The 23,934-nt window shown below is 44.1% G+C and overlaps 1 long non-coding RNA gene across 2 annotated transcripts; it reads left to right on the top strand.

Moving 5' to 3' along the window:
- The first annotated feature begins 2,622 nt into the window (after window positions 1–2,622).
- On the top strand, window positions 2,623–23,934 carry LOC106886095. 2 transcript variants are annotated; one of them, XR_001411568.1, is made up of 6 exons: window positions 2,623–3,461; window positions 6,905–7,068; window positions 11,875–12,170; window positions 13,075–13,246; window positions 20,996–21,149; window positions 21,636–23,934. It is a non-coding gene; the product is annotated as an uncharacterized LOC106886095 (long non-coding RNA). The 2 variants fall into 2 exon arrangements; XR_001411567.1 differs by having other exon boundaries at window positions 20,996–23,934.

Here is a 23,934-nt window from a genome sequence, read left to right as displayed (position 1 = left end):
ATGCATAGTACTGACTGTTCTATAAAATACTTCGGCTCTTTCACCATCCCCTGGGTTGCCTCCTCAGAGACACCACTGAAACTTAGATCCATTACCCCTAAATGACATGTCTCCGTTGCCAAACACATAATCTAATCAAATTATTTTATAGCCTAGAGTGAAATAATCCTTTTAAATAGGGCTTACTTACAGAGGAGGTAGTCTTGCCTAACTATAAGCTGTCTAAAATTTGAGCTCTAATCTAACTTTATTTATTTATAGACAGTGAAAATAACTTGGCAGCTCCAGCAGGCAGTTTCATCCCATTCTTAAGTGAACACCTTCAAAAAGAACCCCTCTCCCCTTCTTCTCCAAGTTGACTTTTGAAGGAGCTTAGAGACCTAGATTAGACTGCACACCTATACTCCACCAGTTCTGGGTGAATGCAGTCTCTCTCCTTGTAATCACCTCATCACTTACCACAGGGATATTTAAAAAATTACCTCCACCGTTCCCTATTTGACATGTGCAACAGAACCACTGGCAGGCATTGTAGGTCCCCTGGCTTGTTACTCATACACAGGAAAAGGACAAGTGGCAGTTTCATATAAGCAGTTAAATTCAGAGTTTGCAAAGGTGGGTTTTTTCATGGCACTGACATGGTTTGATGAGTGAAGCTCAATGGTGAAGGTTTTTTAAATTCCAAATTCGCAATGTTTCCTGTAGCTGTTATCACTAAGAGCAGTGAATCTCATTAGTGCTGGCCAATGTTGGAATATTTATTCTGAACACCGCTGAGGAATGGCAGTGAGTTCACTTGCTACTTTATTTTCGCTGCCTTTTATTAAATAGTTATTTGCTCTTCATAAGAAGTGCTGCTCCTGAACTAACAAGAATGTTACCAATAGCAGAGAAATTGAATGAAATATGAATCCGTACTGGAGTCAAGCCATGGAATTTGGCATTTTAAAGGTGAAAAACAGATATTTCACAAGTCCCATGGCCCACAGTATCCATGGCCTTAGTGTAATGTTTGTAGTGCAAGGCCTTTTTAGTGTTTTAAAAATTGCTTTACATTTTTCACTACCTAGAATCTATGGAGGTTTATCTATGTAGGGTATCAAACTTTCATCTTAGCTTGTTACTTTCTTTTGCCAGAAAGTCATAGACGCGTTTGAGCTATTGGGGTTTTCACAGGTGGAAAATATTTTTGAGGTGAGGTGGATAAGACTGCACAAGCCCTAAACATTCTTCCTTTTGTCGCTGTTCCCTTTACACAGACAAAATTCCCACTTAAAGCAGCTTACGGTAAATTCCCCAGGCTTGTGTAGCTGCCAGAACTAACAGTCACTCCCCTCCCTGTTTTCCTACCAGGTACACACATCATGGTAGACCATACTTCATCCTGATGAAAAGCTTAGCTGCTAAGTGAAATTAGTCCAGCATTTGCTGGGGCTCGAGTCCTGACAACAGCAGATCTCTCTGTTGGTCTTGCAGGGGCAAATCTCTGAGCCTACAGAGCTGTCTACTCCCATATTTATAAATTCCCCATCTTCTCCAGAAGAATTTACAGATGTATGTGAACGCAGAGATGACTTGGCTCAGTTCTCTCGAAGCACAGAAAGAAAGGTAGGTGTGTGCTGTGGGGTGTGACCTGAAAGCTGGCTTTTCCACAGCAAAGGTTTGCCGCAGAGCCTCAGAAACATGTCTTAAGAGCCTCCACGCCTCTCTTGGATGGCTTCTGGGGTCTTGGCGTTGAGCTGTCTTAACCTGCACTCTGCAGGTGTGCAGACACAGAGTATGTTAGCTCCTTGTCTCTCAGCTGTTTCTCTTGTTTCTCAAAGGGAAAAAAAGACCCCACCCAGCAGGTGAAATGCTGCAGTGTCCGTATGCCTACAAACCTCCTGGCCAGTTAAACGGCCAGGATTGTGATTGCTGTCAGGAGGGAAGGAAACCTGCCTGCTTGCACTGCTGGTTAGAAATGGTTCCAAACCCAGCTGCTGTCCAGTCAGCCAAAAAGGGGAAGAAAGTCCCGAGGGCTACAAAAACTGGACTCATTAACTCTGTCGGTTATTTTTAACACAAAACTAGTTAATCTTGATCCATTTCCATTATTATGTGTTTATTGTATAGAATGGTCCATGTCCAGCAGCTCCAGAGAATGGGTAGGTCCAGGCTATGAAAAAAAAAAAATCCCTCTGGGTTTTCTTGTTTGTTTGCACAAGTTTTTTGTTCATCTGAAGTAATAAAAAGCCAGATAGGTCTCTTAATACGTTCACTCGTGACACTTAGCAATCTATGAACTTGAAATAAAATATTAGGCTACATAAACAGGACTTCTGCTTCCAGAGTAGTAGTGTTTTCAGATCACGTCTATGGTATCTCTGCCCTCCTCTGCTGGCTTTTTGGCGGGGGTTGTTTTATTTCTCCTTAGCACTTGATGAAGGATTTTCCTTATAGGTAAATTCAGTTTTATGTAACATTTTGTAGTTGAAAGTCAGAAGATTCCTCTTGGGTTCTGGCACCCCAAAATTCAAGTGAGGCATACCGCTGCCTGGCTCAGCAGGCACCTCTTCAAGGGACCACAGGAGAGTAACACTTTTCCTAAAGTACTGTGTGTGCTGTGTGATGTCTTACAGATGGTGGCTCCAGCTGTGGTAGGAACTTTTAGTGTGGCAAGACATCTATACTCTTCATGCTTGGATCCTTTCTACATCTGCCGTCTGTCAGGAACTCAAATATTATGCAAAGGAAACTTGAAAATCACAAGACTGAGCTTTTCACTTTCAAGTGAAGTTGAGGGTAGGAGGAAAGGCACATCACTTGCGAGTGGGAGACTTGAGGAAGGAATCCAGCACTGTCAGCAAGGCGGAGTTGAAAGCACAGAGATATCAAGAGTGGCTTATAAAATCCCTCAAGAGAAGCTGCTAGAGAGGGAACCAGAAGTTACTAAAATTGGCATGAGAAGGTGGCCATGACATGGAGACAGGTAAACACAATGATCATTAAAATACTGGTTGAAACAGAGTCTACTTTGACTTCGTCAAACACTTTGGTCAACTACCTGGTCGTTTAACTGCCCGCTGACTGGGAGAACAATGTTGCTACTCAAATCTTATCTGGTTTCACTGGGGACGAGTTGCCGAGCAACCAGTTAGACCAAAAGCATGCTGAAGAATGTGAATGCCACCTCCCTGCAAAGAAGTTTGTCCTTCATTGCATCGCCATCAAGCATACTGCCTTCTCCTGTAAACACCAGTTGACATTTGCCTGTTGGGGAAGAAGGGAAATTCCACCATGGCATTAGGGAAAAAAAAAGCCTTTGAAGCACTGGTTGCCCAGAGGGACTGAGGAATCTCCATCCTTGGGCATATTTTCAACTTGACTGGAAAAGATCCTGAGCAGCATGTGGTAACTCAGCTCCATTCTGAGCAGGGGGCTGGAGCGGGTGCTCTCCAGGGGTCCCTTTTTTTCTATCAACAGTAAGTAACTGTGTACCAGCTCCTTTAAAAAAAAATGGGCATTTTTAGGTACTTTTAACTTTGCAGTAACATTGGCTGTGCTGTTGTAGTTAACATCAAAAAATATAATACAGTGGTGAGATGTTAAGATACAGGTGGCTTGCATACACATAAACCCACATGCAGGGACCCATGCAGGCATTGACGTTAGCTGCTCAGTGGGAAAGCAGACCAACAGCAAAATATGAGGGTGGAGGGAGGGGTGCTTGAGGTTGAAGAAGCCTTTGGAAAAAGCATGAATTCTTGTTCTTGCCAGATTTTGTTTCCAAGTTGCTTGAATTGAGCCCCTGTAGCAAACTAAGCAAGAGCTCCGAATTAATGGAAGGTAATATAACCAGCACTGAAAGCTGGTTGCAGAACTCATGTACCTGCTAAACCCTTTCTTTCTGCACCTCCTTTCCAAGAAGTGCCAGAAGGACGAAATAAATTCTGTCTCCTGAATGGGGGAAGCTCCACCAAGTCATTTATTCTGGTATTTTCAAAAGTCCAGCAAAAGAAATAGTCTCAAGTTTATTCTCAGAAATTTAGGTTTTCCACGTTTAAGATAACTATGCTAGGGGACATAATTTTGTCCTTAGTCACAAGGGAGAAGCATGCAAATCTTGACCTCAAAGATACTTCCATCTATGAGAAAGCTTCAGTTATATTGAATGGTTTCAGTTCCAGGGAAGTAATCCCTGGTAACTATCAGAAATCAATCTTTCAGATATAAAAAGATCTGCTTTCACAAATTCTATCATTCTGGTCACTATGTTACACCGTTTTCTTGTCTGTAAGTGAAGTCCCTGGAGCATTAGGAACTCCTTCTCATTGGCTCTGGGTCTAACACACCAAAATGACACCAACCTCTCTCCCCCCTGATATGGCAGCATCCTGCCTGACCCAAGCATAGGATCAAGCATTTCAGCTTAGTGGCAAGATTAGTGCCAAATCCCAAAATAGTGTAACTTCATTAGCCCGACTCCAGGCCCCTGCCTGTACATCTGAAGATTCTGTTACCCCTTTCTGTTCAGCTACTGTGCTCCTCTTTTCTGAGTCTTTTCCAGAGCCACTGCTTCAAAGTATTGTTTCCCATCTTATTACTGTAGCCTTCATTCTCTGTTCTTAAATATATAGCTTCATGTTTAGCAGTGATAAAGTAATATATTACAAGCTTGCTTTCTGTTTACCAGCTGACTACATCAGGGACCTATTTTTGTTTCTGCTCCTCTGCTCTTCACATCTGTTGCAGTACAATGAGTTTATGTTTCCTTGTGTATCACAAATCAAAATGGAAAATGGCTAGGAGACAATCCAGGTGCAGCTCCAACAGTGACACCCCTACTGAACAAATGATTCATTGCTTAGCATTGAGACTAAAAATTGAGTTAACCAGTGGATTTTGAACCATCTGGCATATTAATTTGCAATAACTTCATGATCAAAGAACTGTGCAAAACTACAGCCTCATGTTTTATAGCTGTCTTCAGAACTGTCTTTACAAATTAAGCTCTTACTCTTCTGAAAAATATACCAGATTATCTCAGCAAAATCTACTTTCTGTAAATCCACATCAGCTAGCATAAATAGCCTACTTCCTTTTATTTTGGTATTTATTAACACAGTCATTTGGGGCAGCAGGCATTTCAGGCTATGGAATTCCACCAGGCCCATAGCCAGAAGAACCCAGGCAATGTCAGGCTGCGGGCCGGACGGAAGTTCACAGCCTGAATTGCCCAGGTTCTTCTACTTTTCAAAATACTGTTCTAGCATGAACTTCTTTCCTACTCCCGGAAGACCCCTGGACTTCTAGTTTTCTGAAAGCTGAGTTTTAGTGACTCAGAGAGTTTATCTGTCAGCTCTTTGAAAGTTCTGGGGTGCTAACCATACACATTTTCTGATTTTAAGATGTCTGGTGTCACAGCTGTTGTTTAGAGCCTTTTGAGGCACCTACTGTTTCCTCCACAGCAGTGACACCACTTGCTATTTTTTTCCTCAAATACAAAATTGGGGTATTTATTGAAATTCCTAAAGTAAGTCTGCTGCCAACCTTTGCTCATCCTATGGTTTATACTGTGCATAAGCAAAAATCCCGGACAACTTTGAGTCAAAAATGGGAGTCTTAACCCCTTGAAGTGTTTCCTAGCGCAAGCAATTACCTTGGTTGACACCTCTTACCTGCCTACATCACTGATGGCATTTCTACCATTCTTATATAGCAACCAATGGATTATTAAAATCTGCTGGGAGGGCTGGAGCCCCTCTGCTGTGAGGAAAGGCTGAGAGAGTTGGGGGGATTCAGCCTGGAGAAGAGAAGGCTCCGGGAAGACCTTAGAGCCCCTTCTAGTTCCTAAAGGGGCTCCAGGAAAGCTGGGGAGGGACTATTGATCAGGGAGGGGAGCGATGGGACAAGGGGGAAGGATTTTACACTGAAAGAGGGGAGGTTGAAATGAGATCTGGGGAAGAAATTCTTTGCTGTGAGGGTGGTGAGACCCTGACCCAGGTTGCCCAGAGAAGCTGTGGCTTCCCCATCGCTGGGTTCAAGGCCAGGTTGGATGGGGCTTTGGGCAACCTGGTCTGGTGGTAGGTGTACCTGCCCAGGGCAGGGGGTTGGACTAGATAACCTTTAAAGGTCCCTTCCAACCCAAACTATTCTATGACTCTAAAATCACTTGGTTCCTATCGTTTTAGATCTGTGTTGTTCTGAAATGGTTATTAACCATATTTCTTCTGCCGTGCTTCATCTCTGCAGCATCCTCGCACTTCTGTGGCTCTTCATGACAGCGACCTTCTCCTGGCTGCCCCTTCTCTTGTGTGTTACTCATCATTCTCTTTCTTTCTGCAGAAATCTTTATTTACCCCCCGAGAGAGGGATTTGTATCCGATCAGCACAACCCTTAGCGCGGGAGATGTATTAAAATGTTCCTACAACGCTCCAAGGAGAGGCCCTGGGGAGCTGGGGGGGTGGAATCCCCTGGTGTTACCCCTGCTGCTTGGGGTCCTGGGGGAAAGGGACAGGGTCATCAGGGATTTGCAGCGCCAAGGACGTCATCCTCCCACGAAACCTTCCCTCTGCGCCAAAGGCGCAGAGGGAAGGTTTCGTGGGAGGATGACGTCCTTGGCGCTGCTTGTGTGTGGAAGTGAATGACCTGATTGTGGAAGTGAGACATTATTATTATTTTATAATACATCATGTGGTGTTTTGTTTTGTTTTAAATAGATTTCTACAGCTCCCCACAAGCATCAACGCTTTGTAAGGTAACAAAACAAACCCAAAACCCCCCCAAAAAGAGTGACGGGGCTGCTGCGATCACACCAGCTCTGGGGAGCGCTGCCGCAGTGCCGCCTAGTGGCCCCTGCCTCAAATTTTAAGCAGTTAATTTATCTACTAAATAGCTAAGTAATCCTTTTTCCTTTCTTTTTAGATCCTTGCATCGCTAGTTTTTTGCCATCCCTGTGCGGGACAGCCCTGGTGATAGTAAATATCTGTGAGCGACGGTCCATCGGTGAAACCTCTGCTCTGCTGGAGAACGTGGCAGCCATCCACATCATTTCTAATCGGTTGAAGTCCCTTGTCATTCAAGTCGAGGTAAGCCACAATATAGCAGCAGCACAGGCTGTCTGAGGAGATACTGAGAACATCTGGAGGAGCATCTCTTCTCCTGGGATCTCTCCAAAGGGTACAGCACTCCTGTGTCAAGCTACAGCGCGTTTTTACAACTGCCCCATACACTTAAGGTCAGCTCATGGGAGAAATGCAGGTTTGGCCTAACTTCTCTTTAGCAAACGTCTGTCTGAAACCAAGTCTGCTTGACGGTACGTGCGGGTGTGTGAGCACACCCCGTTCAGGATAGGGTGGAACCAGGATGTTGCCTGCCCAAGAACGCAAGGCTACCGCTTGGCAGAGCACACAACCCCTGGAAACGTGCCCAGAAAACCAGAGCACCCCACAAAAGAAATAAAACAAACAAACAAACAAAAAAAAATGCAAGTAGAAAAGAGCTCTTAAACAGGCTTCCTTACTTGGGCGAGTCACAGATTTCTTTTTTTATTTTTTAATCTTGAAGTCCTCCTGTAAGCAACACCCAAGGACAGAGAAGGCACTGCCTATCTGCCTTTCTCCCCTGGGGCTGCATCTCCTAGGACAGCCTGCTCACCACCCCTGAATTCCCCCGCTTTTTTTTTCATGAGAGATCATTTAACAAAGTTGGAAGTTCCAAAGTTGAAAGTTGTGGATGCCCCATCCCTGGAAGTGTTCAAGGCCAGGCTGGATGGGGTCTTGAGCAACCTGGTCTGGTGGGAGGTGTCCCTGCCCATGGCAGGGGGGTTGGAACTCGATGATCTTTGAGGTCCCTTCCAACCCAAACCAGTCTATGATTCTATGATTCTATGAAAGGAAAATTAGCCCTCAAGTTGCCAGTGTACCCACTTTGGATAAGCCAAAGGAGCACACTACTGCATCAGGCCATCCATTCCTGTCACCACACTTCTAGTCACACTTCAAAGCTTTACCCCTCATCACTCCAGTCTCTTTGGTGTCCACCCTGTGATATCTGCATGGAAATGGCATCGTAAACTCCATCGTGGTGTGCGCTACCAACATGTCTTCATCTCCTCAGCTGGGTCTAGGTGGGATTTTGACAGACAGGGCCAGGGAAATACGACGGGTGCACATGACTCGTAGTGTGCCTCTTTACTGATAGGAACCTGGCTCTGGCTCTGTGGTCGTTTCACGTTCCTTCACCATCTTCAGCATATGAGGATGGAGGCAAAGGGTAGATGCAAAATAAGAGGTCGAAAGCAGAGAGTGCAAGATATCTGAGGCAAAGTGAGGTAGGCAGCTGGGAACGGCTGCAATACAGAGATTAAAAAGGCTCTGACTTGAGTCTGCACTTAGAGGACCCTGGTGACCGGCATCAGAACCTGGAGATGAAAAAATTACAAGAAGTGAAGAACTGGCTGATGAAACAACTTCTGACAGTATCAGAACAAGCCCAAGATCCACCTGCACAAAGTTAACATTGTTTCAAACAGAATTCAGCTAAAATCATGATTTTTTTGTCAAAATGTTTTACAGGATGTGACTGCAAACTTCTGATCTGATACTAGAAGTCCTAAAGCCAAATTCACTGTGTCCTCAAACTTCAGCTCCTTAAAATATCTGCAGTTTTTTTCTTCACATATTTCTCATCTGACTGGTGGTCTGGCGCTATTTAGCTTATACCACTGAAAATAGCTGTTGCCTGAGGTGACTAGATTTTCACGTAGGGTCTGGCTGCAGTCTTTGGACATGACCATCAGTCTGCATTGAGCTACTCGATGGCACCAATTAGGGTCATTCACAAATGTAATTATGGTGGAATATTTAAGATGTCTTTTTAGAAACAAGATCCAAAAATGAAAATTTTGAAATACTTGAAAAATTAAAGGAAGAAAAAAGGATGAAGGCACTGCTTTTTTTTTTTCCTTTAGCAGGAGAGCTTTTCCAGTAACAGACACAAAACAAACAATTAACCTTTATGTTGCACTTTTCAACCACAGATTTTACAGCATTTTACAACCGTGCTCAAATATCACTGGCAGAAAAACTGAATCAAACGCAGCGGAATTACTTGCTGCAGCTCTGCCAAAGAGGCAAAAGCAGAATTAAATGCTATTAACTGTCTTATCTCTTAGTTCTCTGCACTGACTGTCACTGCTGTAAACTATTTTATCTATCCTGCGATGGAAAGGTGAAAAATTGTTCTCTATGTGCGTTGGACCCTAGTGAGGATCAAAATACATTACTGCATTAATCAAACAGCACTGCATTAATCAAACACACTGTTCTTTTATAAAAGTTATCTTTAGCGCTTTTATACCATGTAATACATTTTTGTTTGAATGAACCTTTACAAATTATGCTTTATAATAGTTTATATACTGCAGGCACTTGTTTAGGAAGAAAAGAGATTTTTGCTCAAAGGGTTCTGCATGTTTTGATCAATTCATGGAAATCTCCGGAACACCGGAGAAGGCTCCCTCTTGTTTTGTTAACGCCAACATGAGGAGCTACTCTTAAGTTGTAGCTACAGGGTATTCCTTCCTGGTATATGCTTCCAGATCACCAAGGTTTTTAACTTCAAATCCGTACATTTGGGTTTTTTTCTTAGAAACAATGCATGCCCAGCGCTATGTAAGTTAAAATATCATTAATCATTCATGTGATCTAGTAAACCACCACATTTCCTGACAGCTAAGGAGCTGTGGACGTTTCAGAGGGAACCATTCAGATGGCCTGAGACTAAAGATCACACTCTGAAACTACAGCATGAGGAAACTCATTTCTCCAGAAGGACTTTGCAACGTCATTGCAGTGCACCAAAGTAACTTCTATTCTGTAATCAACAGAACAAAAATGCCATAACTAGAAAATGTTTGTAACATTTCACAGCGTCTAATCCAAATAGCAGATCTCTGAATTGTCAAGTTGGCTTAGATGGAAGACATTTAAGCCTCAGGACTTGGTCTCAGGTCCACTGTTGATACCAGCAAATGCTTTGAAGGTGGGGAAAGGAGTGCCTTATTGTTATAATTGCTGTCCTTTGGCTGAAATATTTAAACAAATTGCATTTTCTTCTGCTGAGAGCTGTTTACCCCAACCTAAATGTAGATACAAACAAACAGAAGATAGCTGGTGTTTTCAAAGCCCGAATGTCTATCCCACCTTCCCCAGTTTGGCTCTCAAGCTACAGAGGGCAAGCCTTTCCAGTTCCAAACTATCATTACTTCACCCCGTTGGAAGCCACTTGGGATTTGTTTGGGGTTTTTTTAATGCCATTCCCATACTCAAAAAGTATTGAAAAAATGAACCTACCCTGTGACTTGCCAGGAGGACAGCCAATAACTTTTACATAGATGTGAATTGAGACCCAGTTGAAATCAGCTACAGCTGACAGGTCAAGCAAGAATGGAGTTCTACTCCAAGGAACTTTACCTTGGGATGGCCAATGCTCAAAGGTATGAATTCAGGCCAAGACTCCATTCTTCAGCTAAACACATCCGTATGGCAAGGACAGCCTACTTACCTATGCTTGGGTTTTGCAGTGTTTCGGGGTTATATGGACATTGGTATAAAATGTATGATCTAAAAATCACCCAACACACTAACTCATAAAATATTTATTATACGATGTTTATCTGTCTGTTACAAAACAGACATAAAACAAAGATCTGTTCTACTCATGTTAAGTATTCAAGAGGGTCATGCTGCTGGAACGTGGCTTTTTTCCCCCTGAATCAGAAGAATTTCAGCTCTATGTTATTAGGGAAAGGCTTTGAAGTTCTCAGCACCGATGGTAATGTCAGGAAGAGCTCGTACACTGCATGGCTTGTAGCCTCCTGTTGCTGAAAGGTGTTTGTAGCTCCTGGCAGTCTCCTGTTGACACCAGCTATCTAGTGACAGTCGTCATGGAGCAAAACCTAGTCCTTCACTAGTGATAGGTACTGAGTAAACACATAGCCAAATTTCTGATGGTGTTTCTCTTCCCTCACTGATGTTCTTGCACGCCTCTGAGACCACAACTGCTACATATTTTAATTTTGTTCTTCCTTGCAAGAAAAATCTTACCTATTCATTTATAAGCTGACTCTTTTCAACAATAATAACATGACGACAGCTTTTACTGGAAAAGAGCAAAGAGTTAATTTTTTTTCTGGCTGGCCCCAAGTGACCCCTTGTTCCCACTGCCTTTGAAATTACTGGAGTTTGCTTAGCCTGAAAAATTACAGCTATAGGAAAAGTTATGCTTCACTGATCTATTTTAAAAAGGAACAGCAGAATTTTAAAAATAGAATCCCCGTTTTTTTGTTCTGACTGTGGCATCTCCAACCCAAGTATGTTGATGCAATTTCCAAAGCACTAAGAAATGTCTTAGGTCACATTTAAGTCAGGTCAGCCAAATCCAGGATCAGTGAAAAAATGAGTTGTTCATCTGGTCTGGAATGAGGTCTTTCTTCCCATCATTCTTAGTTATAAAGATATCTTTTGTGTGGTTGAAGCTAAATTTAAGCCCAGGCAGAGTGTATTTGTGTACTATCTATGCGTGTTTTATGCATCAGCAGCACACTGAGTTACTAGTAGGCTGCATACACAATTAGGGCTTTATGATCTTTGAAGTTGGTTAATACAAAGATTTATATATTTGCAGCAATAAAAGTCTGGGAAGTAGTGGGAATAGACGTTTCTTAGAGCTACAGTCTGATTCTCCTTTGACTTGTGTTGGTTTGGCTCCATTGTCTTCGGTGGAGTTAATCCTCACCCTGATTTGAGCACCAGAAGAAGAGAAGAAGAAAATCCATCCCTGAATGTATGCTTAGGGAGCTCTGCTTTTACAGAGTTTGTTTTTTCTTTCAGACCATAGCCCTGCGCAGGAGAAAGCACCGAGAAAGAGAGCAGCCTCTGCCATGGAAATGAAACCACGCAGCCTGTTTCTTCCACTGAGCGACTCCCAGCAGCATCTTCCAAACTGGGATGGAGCCTGGCTCTGGCCACCGATGCCCCAAGGGGTGAGCCTGCCCCTGGTGCCCAGCCCGGGGGGGCTCCCACCCTGCTCCTGGTGCTGCTCCCCCGGGAGGGAGGAGGGAGGTCACGCCTGGGAGCAGGAGTGAAAGTCACATTCAGAGAAGTGTGTGGATTGAAAGAAGGAAACGGTAAGGTGAAAACATGCACATTTAATGTGTGCATTTGCTAGTTTGTAAAGAACCCTCTTACAGCCTGTTTCTTTCTTTGCCAAAGCATTCAGCTATGGCAATAGGATTTAAAAGTAAAATGAGTTGAACTTTTAACAGTCCTATAGTAGCAGTTAACTAGCGAAGGAAAGTCCGTGTCTAGCTGTTTCCTGGTGCTATAATGTTTTGATAACAATGGTACACAAAGACTGGTTCTGTTTAGCGTGCGCCATATTATTGCATTTCAGACAAAGTCTTGATTCTTTAAGTCCAAGACAAAGTCTCAATTCTCTCCGTTTGAGACAAAACCCCAGGATGAAAAATATGGATTTGAAATGTCCCAAACTACAGAGGAGTAAGGAATCAGATCAGCATCAATTTCTGCTTCTAGCTACAATGGAAACAAGACAAATTGTATTTTCTAATTGGGGGGGCAAATATAGGAAAGATTTTGTTCCTCATTGTCCTCTAGCTAATTATGAAATCAGAAAAATGAAAATATTCTTCCCATTCTCTGAACACACGACCCTGCCCCAGGCAGAGCTGTCCTTTCTGTGCTGAGATTTGCTTTCCTACAGCAGCGAGTTTCCCTTCAAGAGCTCACAGGCACGGAGAGCGGCTTTGTTTACCACCCCCAGGTGCAAACCTCATTAACTAATGTTTACTTCTTTTGTGTTTTCAGCTTTCAGTAATGAGCTGGGTTAATGGATAGTGAAGATGGTGGCAAAGAAAATTCAGGAGCTGGTTTTACATCTTTCGGTTTCACAGGCTCTTAGGCAAAATGGCTACCAGCCATTTAGCTATACCCCCAAAAAAAACCCTAATCCTTGGAGATGATGAACCTTCTACATAGGTTTTGGTTTGTTTGTTTGTTTGTTTGTTTCAGGATGGTGGGAAACAAAGCGCGGCCAAACCCCTGACTTTTTGCAAGTTATAAATACTGTACAAAATTGTGATTCTGACACCGGAAAATGCTTTCTCCTGTTGTTCAAAGTGACTCCAGATGCTGATGCACTTAGTACACAGCGCAAGCAACCCGCCTGGAATGAAAAAGCAAGGTAATTGAGTTTACATTCATCTGTCAATATTCCTGAGGGACAGACTCTCCAGCCTGCCAAGTTTGCTCTGCTTATGCATGCATAAGCAAAGCGTGAACTTAAACCGACTGGAGATTCCCACAGTGGATTCTCCCTGGTGACTGGGGGATCTCTGCTGCTGCAGTCGGGTGGAGGCGATGCAACTGCTCCTGCCCTAGTTGTTCCCCCGTGTCCCACAATATCAGGAGGTGGGCTGAAGGTTTGGCAGGAAAAGAAAGAAAAAGTTGTGGTAGGACTGAGTTTTTCTGCATCAGATTTTCCCCTGACCTAAGCCCCATTTTCAAAGGACAAAGTATTAGCTTCTCCCGAGGCTTTTCTCTGCTCCTCGCTATTATAATATCTGAGAGTTTCACATGGGCATATATTTCTTTATCTCTCTACTATACTAGTGAAGTGAAGGATTGTCATCCCTACACGTGAAATGGAACAGGGGAATCAAAGTAAAAAGTTCCTTTTAACTTTGGGTGAGCAGTCTGGGACAGTTAGGACTGGACTTCTTCAAAGAACTTGGGTATCTTATACTTTAAACACTTATATATTTGACTAACCGCTGTCCCTCATTTAAGATAGTTTCATGAAAAGGGATCTCCATGTAGCTAGAGTGCACAAACCAGCAATCCCCATCCCAAACACAGGAGCAAGTCAATGCCTGTAGCAGAGCAGTAGCACAGCAGACATCCAAGACATGTGAGAGAAGAAGCTACTATGGCCAGTGTTCAGTGCATGTTGAAATATATGAAGGAAAAGTGGAAAAGATGGGAGAATCTTGAGAAATGAAGCAACATGGGAATACTCGATCCTGTGGTCTGGGAGGAAACTGGGCAATGTTTCTCTGAGGAAAACTGAAACGAAGAGCCTCTTCAGATGAGCTCTGGGTGGCAGGAGCTGCTGGGGACAAGCAAAGGAATTGCTTTCTGCTGTTTGGTTTCTGCTGCATTCGAGGAAACAGAGTTGTAACTAACTCAGGGAAAAAGTGGATCCACCACAAACAGCTTCTTGCAGTAGAAACCCTGGAGCACATTGGCTCCAATGCCCTGTTAAGGCACAAAGCCATGGACAAAAGCATCTGGCTCCCAGTCAGAAAGGCAGTCCCCGACAGCTCTGATGCTAGGGGGGTTGGATCCACTGCATACGCTGTGAGGCTGGCATAGTCAGCTCCAGCAAACCTTTTATCTCAGATTTAAACCTGCGTGGACTCAAAAACACAAGCATGGGGAGTTGGGATCCCTTGTGCATGTGGGTCAGAGTTACCTTCACACATGTGTGCTGTGCCCAGGGCTGCTTAGCTGGGCTCCCCTTCCTGAGCTCTCCTGCTCTTGCTGGCATCAGGTGTCTCACTGAGGAATCTGGACTGGCTGGTGGCAAGCTGGAGTTTCCCTCATGGTCCACTGTGAGGGCCTGGGGTTGGGGTTTCGGCATGGGTGGTGGTATCTGTGATGAGTAAAGAACCTTGCAGATATGCAGAAACCAGTGCTGATGAACCAGAGCCCAAACCACTTCACCTAGTGTAAGCAGGACTAGTTGACCAAAGCCTCCCCGTGTCCCCTGCAAAGAAGACGGGTAAGAACGAAACAGAGCTGTGGGCACGCAGGAGGGGAGCAGACCCCCAGGAAAAGACAAGTCTAAGTGCCAGGTCTAGTTGCTGAGCCTCTTTCTTCTCTGCTTTCTCATGAATGAAGGAAACTTGTGGTGGGACCTGGAACCAGAAATGACATTTAGCGACCTCCCTCTGCAGGTATCCGTGGGGGTCCTCAGCTCATTTCTCAGAGCAGTGACATGGTGGTGGTAAGGAGGGGATCATCTCCAGCTGTCCATAAGCATGCTGTGCAACAGCAACTGGAAGCAAATGGGAGAGTGCCCTAGTCAGGGTGGGATGTGTGTACGAAGAAGGTCAGACCACCCAGTGGCATCTCCCTGTGCCTAAGGGGCTTTGTGTAGGGGTACTTTGGGCATGGTAACAGGACCATGTAGAAAAGACAGCAGATTTCCAAGGATCTTGGGAGTGCAGTGGCTGCTCTGTGGGGCTCGGTGTGCCCTTCCCGGTCTGACAGCCGTGGCAGCTGCAGGATCTGCTGGTATTCCCATGCCTCAGGCAGCCTTTGCCTCCAGTGAGAAGCAGGGAAATGGGAGAGGCAAATGCATGAGAAAGGGGTAAACACTATTTTGCTCAAACTAAAGGGGTGAATGTTCCTGCTCAACAGTTTTTCTCAGCTACCTCAATGTCCGAGGCTAAGCTCCCTTCAGAAAAAGCTTTTCCGCATAGAAACTGACCCAAGGCAACATCTGGAACAGAGAGCAAAGAGGAGACTGGGATGGGAGAGCGGACGAATTCACCCCTTTACAGGCTGTGTTCCACAGATTTTGTTGCTCATCCTCAGTTCAGCCCAAGGGAATAATCACCAATGGCCTTTTCCCCACTTTGTACAGCACAGGCAGACAGCGTTTGGGTCTCGAGCCTTTGGCGGTTGCTCTGAGGGTGGATAGATACTTTCCCAAAATAAGGATTCTTCCTCCCTAGGAAAGCAAAGCCAGCAGTCCAGCTCGGAGTTAGAGAATCAAATATATTTACATAAACTACATAACACCTTATACTAACAAAATAAATATTGAATGCAGTTTTTGATTGGGTGAGTTATAATAATAAAATACGAACGATTTATGCAAACCAAAATTCTTCACCTCCCAGAGGCAAGTCCTCAGTGAATGGAGAAACTCTTTGGAGGTGCACAGCGGGGCTGACAGCAAGCAGCAGCTCCACACCTTTCCCCGGCAAGGTGTGAGAGGAGGAGAGGCCAGCAAACCTGGGAGCACATCAAATAGTTTCCCCAGTGGTTGGCGTGGGTTACCGTGCCCCGGCTGTTATCCCCAGCTCCCGGCAGAGTTGCTGGTCACCATGCCCCAATGTGCAGGTTATTGTTTCCAGTTTCTGTGGTGCATCGCCGCGCTTCGCTGCCGCAGTCGCTTCTGCCCCCTCCCACGTGAATTGCTGCAGAGTCAGGAGAAAGGCAGCAGCCCAGAGGTGGGCAAAATAAAAGGCAGTAAGGAGCCTCGTGCCCTACCTGCTTTCTTTTTCTTCTCTCACCAAGCCAGAAAGTTTCTCAGCATGACAACTCCAACAGGGTAGCTCCAACAGGGTAGGTTTAGACTGAACATTAGGAAAGAATTTTTCACCGAAAGAGTGATAGGGCATTGGAACAGGCTGCCCAGGGAGGTGGTGGAGTCCCCATCCCTGGCTGTGTTTAAGGGCCATTTAGATGCAGTGCTAAGGGACAGGGTGTAGGGGAGGACTTTGTAGAGTAGGATAGATGGTTGGACTCGATGCTCCCAAGGGTCTCTTCCAACCTAGACGATTCTATGATTCTATGAGCAAGCCAAAATGTCAGTTGGCACCAGTGCCAAAGATAAATGTCAGTATTTCCCTGGCAGTTAGAAACAAAAAGTGTCCAGGATTTTTCTCTTGGAGGGATGGCCTCCCCGCTGCATAGGTTCCTCGCTGGTCACCCTTTCCGCTGGCTGTGTGTCCCCCAGAGGGCAGGTGAGCAGGGTTTCCCTCCCCTGCTCTTGCAGCAGGGGACCCCCAGGAGCTGCCCTGGCACTAGGGGTGAAGCTGCTCCCCGGTATCTGCTCCCCCAGGGGTGCTGCAGGCAGGGGCAGGAAGGGAAGGGGCAGGCGCAGCAACGTCACCTGCCTGGTAAAGCCTCCCCGAGCTCCTTGGTCGCTATAGAGTACCCTTACACAACATACATCAGGCTGACATGAGTCAGAGAAGACAGTTTACAGTCCTGCCTCTTTTGAACGCCCCAGAAAGAAGGAAAAGCCTTATGGCAAGCTGGAGCAGCCTGTGAAGTGTAGCAGGGTAAATAACCTCCTTGCAAGCAGCAGTCGAAACAAAAACAGGATCGGCAGCTGCTCTCCCCAGCTCACAGCTCATCCAGCCACCTCCAGGTTGAGCTCCAGACTGCTGCCAAGTTCTCGTGCTTTGGAGGAGAACACTTAACAGTTTGATCAACTGAGATTGCTGGACAGCATCCTTCGGAGATGCACATGGATTTCAGGAACCAGTAGCGATTATGAAGTGGCCATGACATGACTGTAACTTCTCATCATTGATAGAAATGCAGAGACCTTTGAGTGCACCCTATTTTTAGGATGTATTCTGGATGTATTCCGGATGTATTCCTGATGAAAATTCGACCACTGCAGCTCAGTAATTCATCTGGTTTGATACCTTTATTTTTTCTCAACATTATTTATTGTTATTTGATCTTACATTTCTTTCCAAGAGCTCTGTGTAGGAATATCACAGCAAAGATAACAGTATCTTCAGCAGAGAAAGTAATTCATGTATCTCACCCGGGATCATTTTTTCTGTGTGGTTTTATACAGAGAGGAAACTGAAACAATCACGGATACAGGCTGTGGGTGAACATTAGCTACCAAATTTTATTTCAGAATAACATTGGTAGGAAACGAAGATTATCGCAGGAAAGGGATTTGGCTTTTTACTGGTGCCCATGGGAAATGCTGATCACCTACATGCTTAATCCAGCGTCTGTGTGGTAGCTGTTGGGTCATTCTGAGTATTCCCTCTGCAGTCTAACCTTCTTCGGCCGAAAGCAGAAGCCAAGCCCATGTGTACAATTTCCACAGTAACAACTACAGAAATCAGATGTTTTAACGTATATTTAGAAGGATTCTTCTCAGTCTGATGGAAAGAACAAATATCAGACAGAAAGGCCATATCATTCACCAACTGGACAACAATTACTTGGCTGGTATGAGACCATTTCTCCCTCCACGAGCAGCAGATCTATGCAGATAGCAATTAGTGTGGTCAGAGTTTTCTTAATATCTGGGTTGAAATCTCAGCTATCAAGGTGAGAAAATTTTCTGTCCTATATGGAGGAATATTTCTCTTCATTATGTACATTGCTTAGCACTGGGGTGATGAATAGCAGGTTTGCTTAGCAGAAGTCAGAGGAAAGGAGGCTGAGGGGAGACCTTATCTGAAAGGAGGTTGTAGAGAAGCAGGGGTTGGTCTCTTCTGCCAAGTCACAAGCAATAGGACAAGAGGAAATGGCCTCAAGTTGCACCAGGGGAGATTCAGGCTGGATATTAGGAAAAATCTTTACACTGAAAGGGTTATCAAGCATTGGAATGGGCTGCCCAGGGATGTGGTTGAGGCACAATCCCTAGATGTATTTAAAAGACGGGTTGACATAGTGCTTAGAGACATGGTTTAGTGATGTTCTTTTATCAGGGTTAGGTTGATGGTTGGACTAGATGATCTTAAAGGTCCCTTCTAACCTAGACAGTTCTATGATTCTAAGTCAGATTAGAAGAATCTTCTGTGTTTAGGAATATTTTATTCACCATAAGTCTTTTTAATGGACTGTTGACTGGCCTCTTTGCTTTAGAAAACACTGAACAAAGCAGCCTCTCCGTTTGTTGGCTCTTATGTCTGGAGATGAGAAGTGACAAATGACATCTTGCAACTTGAATGATGCAAGGTTTGTAACTTGCAGACTTCCATGCAAAGACCTTGAAATACAGCTTTGAGCTGTTTCACACAAGGAGGACTTCACTGTGCTACGTGAGACAGTCTCTAGGATACAACCTGACATTTTCAAAAATGCCAAGAGCTATACAAAGTTACATGCTCCTCTAGGGTCTGAGTTAATTTCAAGCTGCAAAGTTACCCTTGGAGCCTTCATACTGAAGCTCTGGAGTTACACTTCCCATCCTGCAGGGACCCTACCAATAGCTACTGTTGGCAAGCAGGGATTTTCATTTAAGATCAGGTTTTCTCACAGCCCCACTCACTATTGCACATGCAGCTAAGACCAGCAGTCCTTGCAGCTGTCACAACTTTCATTCCACAACGAAACTGAGGAGATGTTTGTTAAGCATCAAACTCCAGTCCTTGGGACAATTAACGTCTTGGCAAGTCTCCTGCAGCGGTATCTGGTGGACAGTCATTAGTACATCAAATTATGCATGCTTGCAATTTGATCTTGACCAACACAATTTCCTTCCCTTCTTTAGGAATTCTTTCACTGCCTTTATGCCCAAGGGATAGATGGAGAAGATAGCTGTGCGCAAAATGCTTCAGCTGTGAAGCTAATACTGAAAAGATATTTTACTTCTGTTTATAGTGATACTCTGCTCTACAAAGCCTATCTTAACAATCTGTGAAATTCAGCATTAAAAAAACCCAAAAACCGCAGGAAAGTGTAGTTCCATTATCCAAACTGGCCCATCTTCTAGTTTATTATGGCACATATGAGAGACAATGTCTCATCTATGGCAGAGAGGCAAAAGGACACGCAGAGAGTTGTCACTTGGTAGGATTTGCATTCTATAATTTAGCACTATTTAAGCATTTAAGAAAGCAGATTTGAAGGAGATGACTGTGGAAATGATTTTAACTGTATAAGCAATATCAAGAGGCAGGAGAGCACACGGACAGGTTTGCCTCTGTCCCAAGTTACAGAGCACTTTGGAGTTCAGATCATGCAGGCCAGGGTAACCTTATCAAATAAAAAAAAAAAAGAAGGAAACTTCTAAGGAAGCAAGTAGAGCTTTATTTTCAATAAAAACATTCTGGTGTAGATTATTATTCACACTTGTCTGATATCTGTAGTAATATTATTTTAGGTATTTGAGAAATCTGGTATCTTTTGGGAAGTTTAATGTCTTTATTGTTTTCGGCAGGCCTTTGGGAGTCAAAGTTATTCATCTCAGAGGCAAAATTTTTTCCTGCGTTCTGTGAATTTCTGTTTGAGATTCATTGAAATGGCAACTGTTGGGAACTAGCACTGCTTTTCTCTTCTTGGTCTCTCCAGCAAAGGTCAAGGCAGTCTGCCAATATATTAAGTGGACAACATCACCGTTTCAGAGACCCGAGTTCTCACTGACACTAAAATAGTAATAGGCGATGAAGCATTAGGAGAAACTGTTCTCCTAAGCAAAAGCAGAATGAAATTTCTGGACTGGATTTAATAGAGAAGAGGGTTAGGAAGGTTTCGTAAGGTAGAGGAAACAAAACCTGATTTCTGCTAATCGGATCTGTACCAAACAACTCCTTCTTACACCTGACATCATACCTCCACTCCAAAGCTGATGAAATAAATGCCTGCAATGACTGCTTGTGTTACTGAATAAATGGCAAGGATCTGTGTTTCTCTAAACAAGTTGCAGGGGGCTACCCTCCCCTAGCTTTTTTCTCCCTAAAAGACAAGCTAGGATATCTGATTCCCCCTGCCCCAATCATTAAATAGTGTCATTTAAGCTACAGTGTCAGTTCTTAATGTATTAGAAAACGGCAGATTTAAGGCTCCTGGGGTGATCTTTTTCTGTCCCTCCCCGTGCACATATGTTTTCTTACAAACCCTTCCATGACACAGTCATATTTTAGACTTTCCCACAGGATGCATGCCTCATTCTGTACAACACAGGATAATCACACCCAGTGGCAGAAATAAATTAGCATAGCAATCTTAATCTGGTATTTCCTAATTTTCCTAATTTCCTTGTCCTTCAATGTTCGGCTGCGCTAATCTAAACAATAGTCTTTTAATGTAATTTTTTTATGTTGTCATTTAAATATATGTATGTGCATTTGTGTATCTCTCCATCTCTCTGGATCTGTTAATGTATTGGTAAACACAAAAGAAAAAGATAAAAGCTGTTTGTTTTTAATTCTTTTAGAACCGTTTGATCTCCCCTCGCTTGTTTTAGCAGCTGCCTGACTGTTTTTCCTCGTATGTAAACTTCAAAGTCAATCAGAGGTCAAAACTCTGGCCGAAGACAGAACAACGAAAACAAGGGTGACTGGCGAATGCGATGGGAAGAAGCAGAGGAGGTGGGTTGTAGAATATTGCCTGTTTCTGAACACAGCAGGGGGGGGAATTATCTACCTCGTGGACATAACACTTATTGATCTGCACATTTGATGTAGTGGTCAAGGCCTGTTTGCTTGCCTGGAAATGTGTCTCCCAGAGAAACGAAGGGTACGGCCATGTACTGGAGGACTTGACATTCTCTGGCTATTCTTGGTTCAAGTGATCTGGAAATAGCTTAATAGATTACCGTAAAAATGCTGGAGAAAAACAGCCTTTTACTGGTTTCTCTTGAATGCAGAGGGCTTCAGGAGGGGGTACAGGTTTTGGTTCCTGAGTTGTTATTTGCTATTTCTGGTCATAGGAAAATCAAAGGAAAAGCAAGCCCTGGAGAGGCAGCTTCTGCAGCAGAGTGGCGTGGAGCATTCTCTGTAGGCATGTGCAGTCATGGTACAGGATGTGTCTCCAGTGTGCACTTACTTTTGTTTTTTGTTTTTTTTTTCCTTCAGGAGAACATCTGCCTTTCCCTCCTTCATCCGTCTGTGGAATCAGGCCCCTGCTTGTGCAGAGCCCGGCAGAGGGCCACCAGCAAGAGAGAGTCCCCGAGGCAGCGGGCTGTAGCACTGCAGCTTGCCTGGCAGCTGGTGAAACAGCCTGCAGAAATGGGGAACACCTTAGTGATTCACACATCCTCGCAGCAGCTCCTGCCAGCTGAGCCGCTGGAGAGGCCCCAGCAGAGCCAGAGGTGCATTACACCCTGTACATATATATATATATATATGGCCACAGCGGGTCCTTAGACTTAATGCAGAGATTACAGGAATTTGTGTAAATGATGTATGAGCGTAATCTGTTCTGAAAAAAATAATGTAACCAACAAGGAGGATGGAAATGGGACCAGTGCCACCCTGCCTGTGGAGTGCATCTCCCCCCATCTTCCTAGCTTGTGGACACCTGCTTTTCCTGCAGAAGGCTTCAAAATATATGTTTTCTACCGTATGGGCCAGAACCAGAAGCCCTAAATGTAGGAGGCCCCTCAGCAGTGTAAATTGTAAGCAATATTACAGGGGTTCTGAAAATGCCAAAGCAGACCTGAGGATCCGTCTGCAGGACACTGGTGATGAAAACATCAGTTGCAATGTAAATCTAAATTATTTCAAGAATTTCCCTTAACTATATTAGCTTGTATTTGTTCCTTTTTGTACTCCCACAGCAAATAAAAAAAAAAAAAAAGCCCAGGTTTTAGTTAGCTAAACATCAGGCTGTGAGCCCTGGCACTGCAAGCAGTGCTGAGCGACACAGCTTTAGAAGATGCAAGAAAGACACTTTTTTGCTTCAGGGAAGCAGATGAGCTTTCCCAGGCTGCATGAATAGCAGGGAGAGGTGTAGCTCCCTGCTGGGTGGGAAAGAAGCTGTGACTGGGCTTCCTTGCGGCTCCTGGGATGGTAAATGACTAAGAGACCAACAGGAGGAAATGTCACAGCCCAGCTGGCTGGTGTGATAGGAAGAGCACACCTTTCTCCTACTATGGGCCTCTTTGCAATGGGTAAGAAGAGTTTCAGGATTAAACTGCTTCCAATTCCCCTTCTCTGGAGATTTTCAAGACCCACCTGGATGCAGTCCTGGGTAATGTGCTCTGGGCAATCCTGCTTTAGCAGGGGAGTTGGACCAGATGATCTCTAGAGGTCCCTTCCAACTCTGACAATTCTGTGAATCTGTAATTCAAGGAATACATTTAATGTATGGCTTACTGTCCCTTGTTAACTTGACCAGAAGCAAAATTATTCTCTGTAGCTTCTCATTCAGTGATCTTTTTCTTCACAGTTCAAGGCCACTGAAGATCATGTTTTCCCTTAAATAGTTTTCCACCAGTGTTCATTTTAGCTGAGAGTATTAATTTTCAGATGTGTTTCAATGAGTTTTGCAAGAATTAAAATTTCACTCGCTTTATTGACTGTTCATCACAAATCCACCTAATCTCTGCCATTAATGCCAAAGGGAAGAAGAATAAAAAAAAACCAAAACAGCAAGAAGTCAGTGTGAGAAAAGAAAGAAAAACTGTGAAGTGTCTCTGCAAAAAGCCATGTAGGAAAGGGATGTCAGTGGTGGAAAGAGAAGCTGAAAGGATGCCGGAGAGAGCAGCTGGGAAACAAAAGAGGAGAAGCTGCCGGAGCAAAGCAGGCTGTGGGCGGCTGCGCTGGGAGGAAGGGGAAGCGGGAGCAGAAATGGGAGCGGGGAGATTATGTTTGGTCTTTAAGCAGAGGATGAGGAGCTTGAAGCGAAGAGTTAAGAGACAGGAAGGAAGCCAGTGAAGACAAATAAAGAGTGGAGGGTGGTATAGTTTATGTAGTGAGAAAAAGAGATTACCCTGCGCTGGGCATCGTGCGCTGGTGGACTGCATAATGTAGAGTCAGCTTGAAGCAGGGGTTGCGATTCTTCAGGAGAGGACCTAGAAGAGAATACTGTGGCTTAATTTTAATCCTTTTTAACCCAGGGTCTCTCCATATAAAGGATGGACATTGTGTTGCCCTGAGGGCTAAGTGGAGTGCGTTGTGTTTTGTGCATTGTCACTGATTCTAAATGCCTTTTGTGTTTTGGGGCTCTGAAAACAAAGGTCAAGTACTAGCAAATTCTGTTTTCTGTGAGAGATTTAATTAAATCCTAAGGACAAAGGCAGAGTACCAGAAACAGCTATTGAGTGTGAAAGTTGTGTAAATTTGCATTACCATTTCTCAATATCAGTTTGTACATAGCTTTGTAATTTGTTTTTTTGAGCAATGACAGGAGAATAAACATTTAAAAAACCAA

The sequence above is a fragment of the Calidris pugnax genome, unplaced genomic scaffold (assembly GCF_001431845.1).
Source record: "Calidris pugnax isolate Ruff unplaced genomic scaffold, ASM143184v1 scaffold13, whole genome shotgun sequence".
Taxonomy (NCBI): domain Eukaryota; kingdom Metazoa; phylum Chordata; class Aves; order Charadriiformes; family Scolopacidae; genus Calidris; species Calidris pugnax.
Note: the sequence above shows the minus strand (reverse complement) of the source record. Positions and strands in the feature narration are given on the sequence as shown.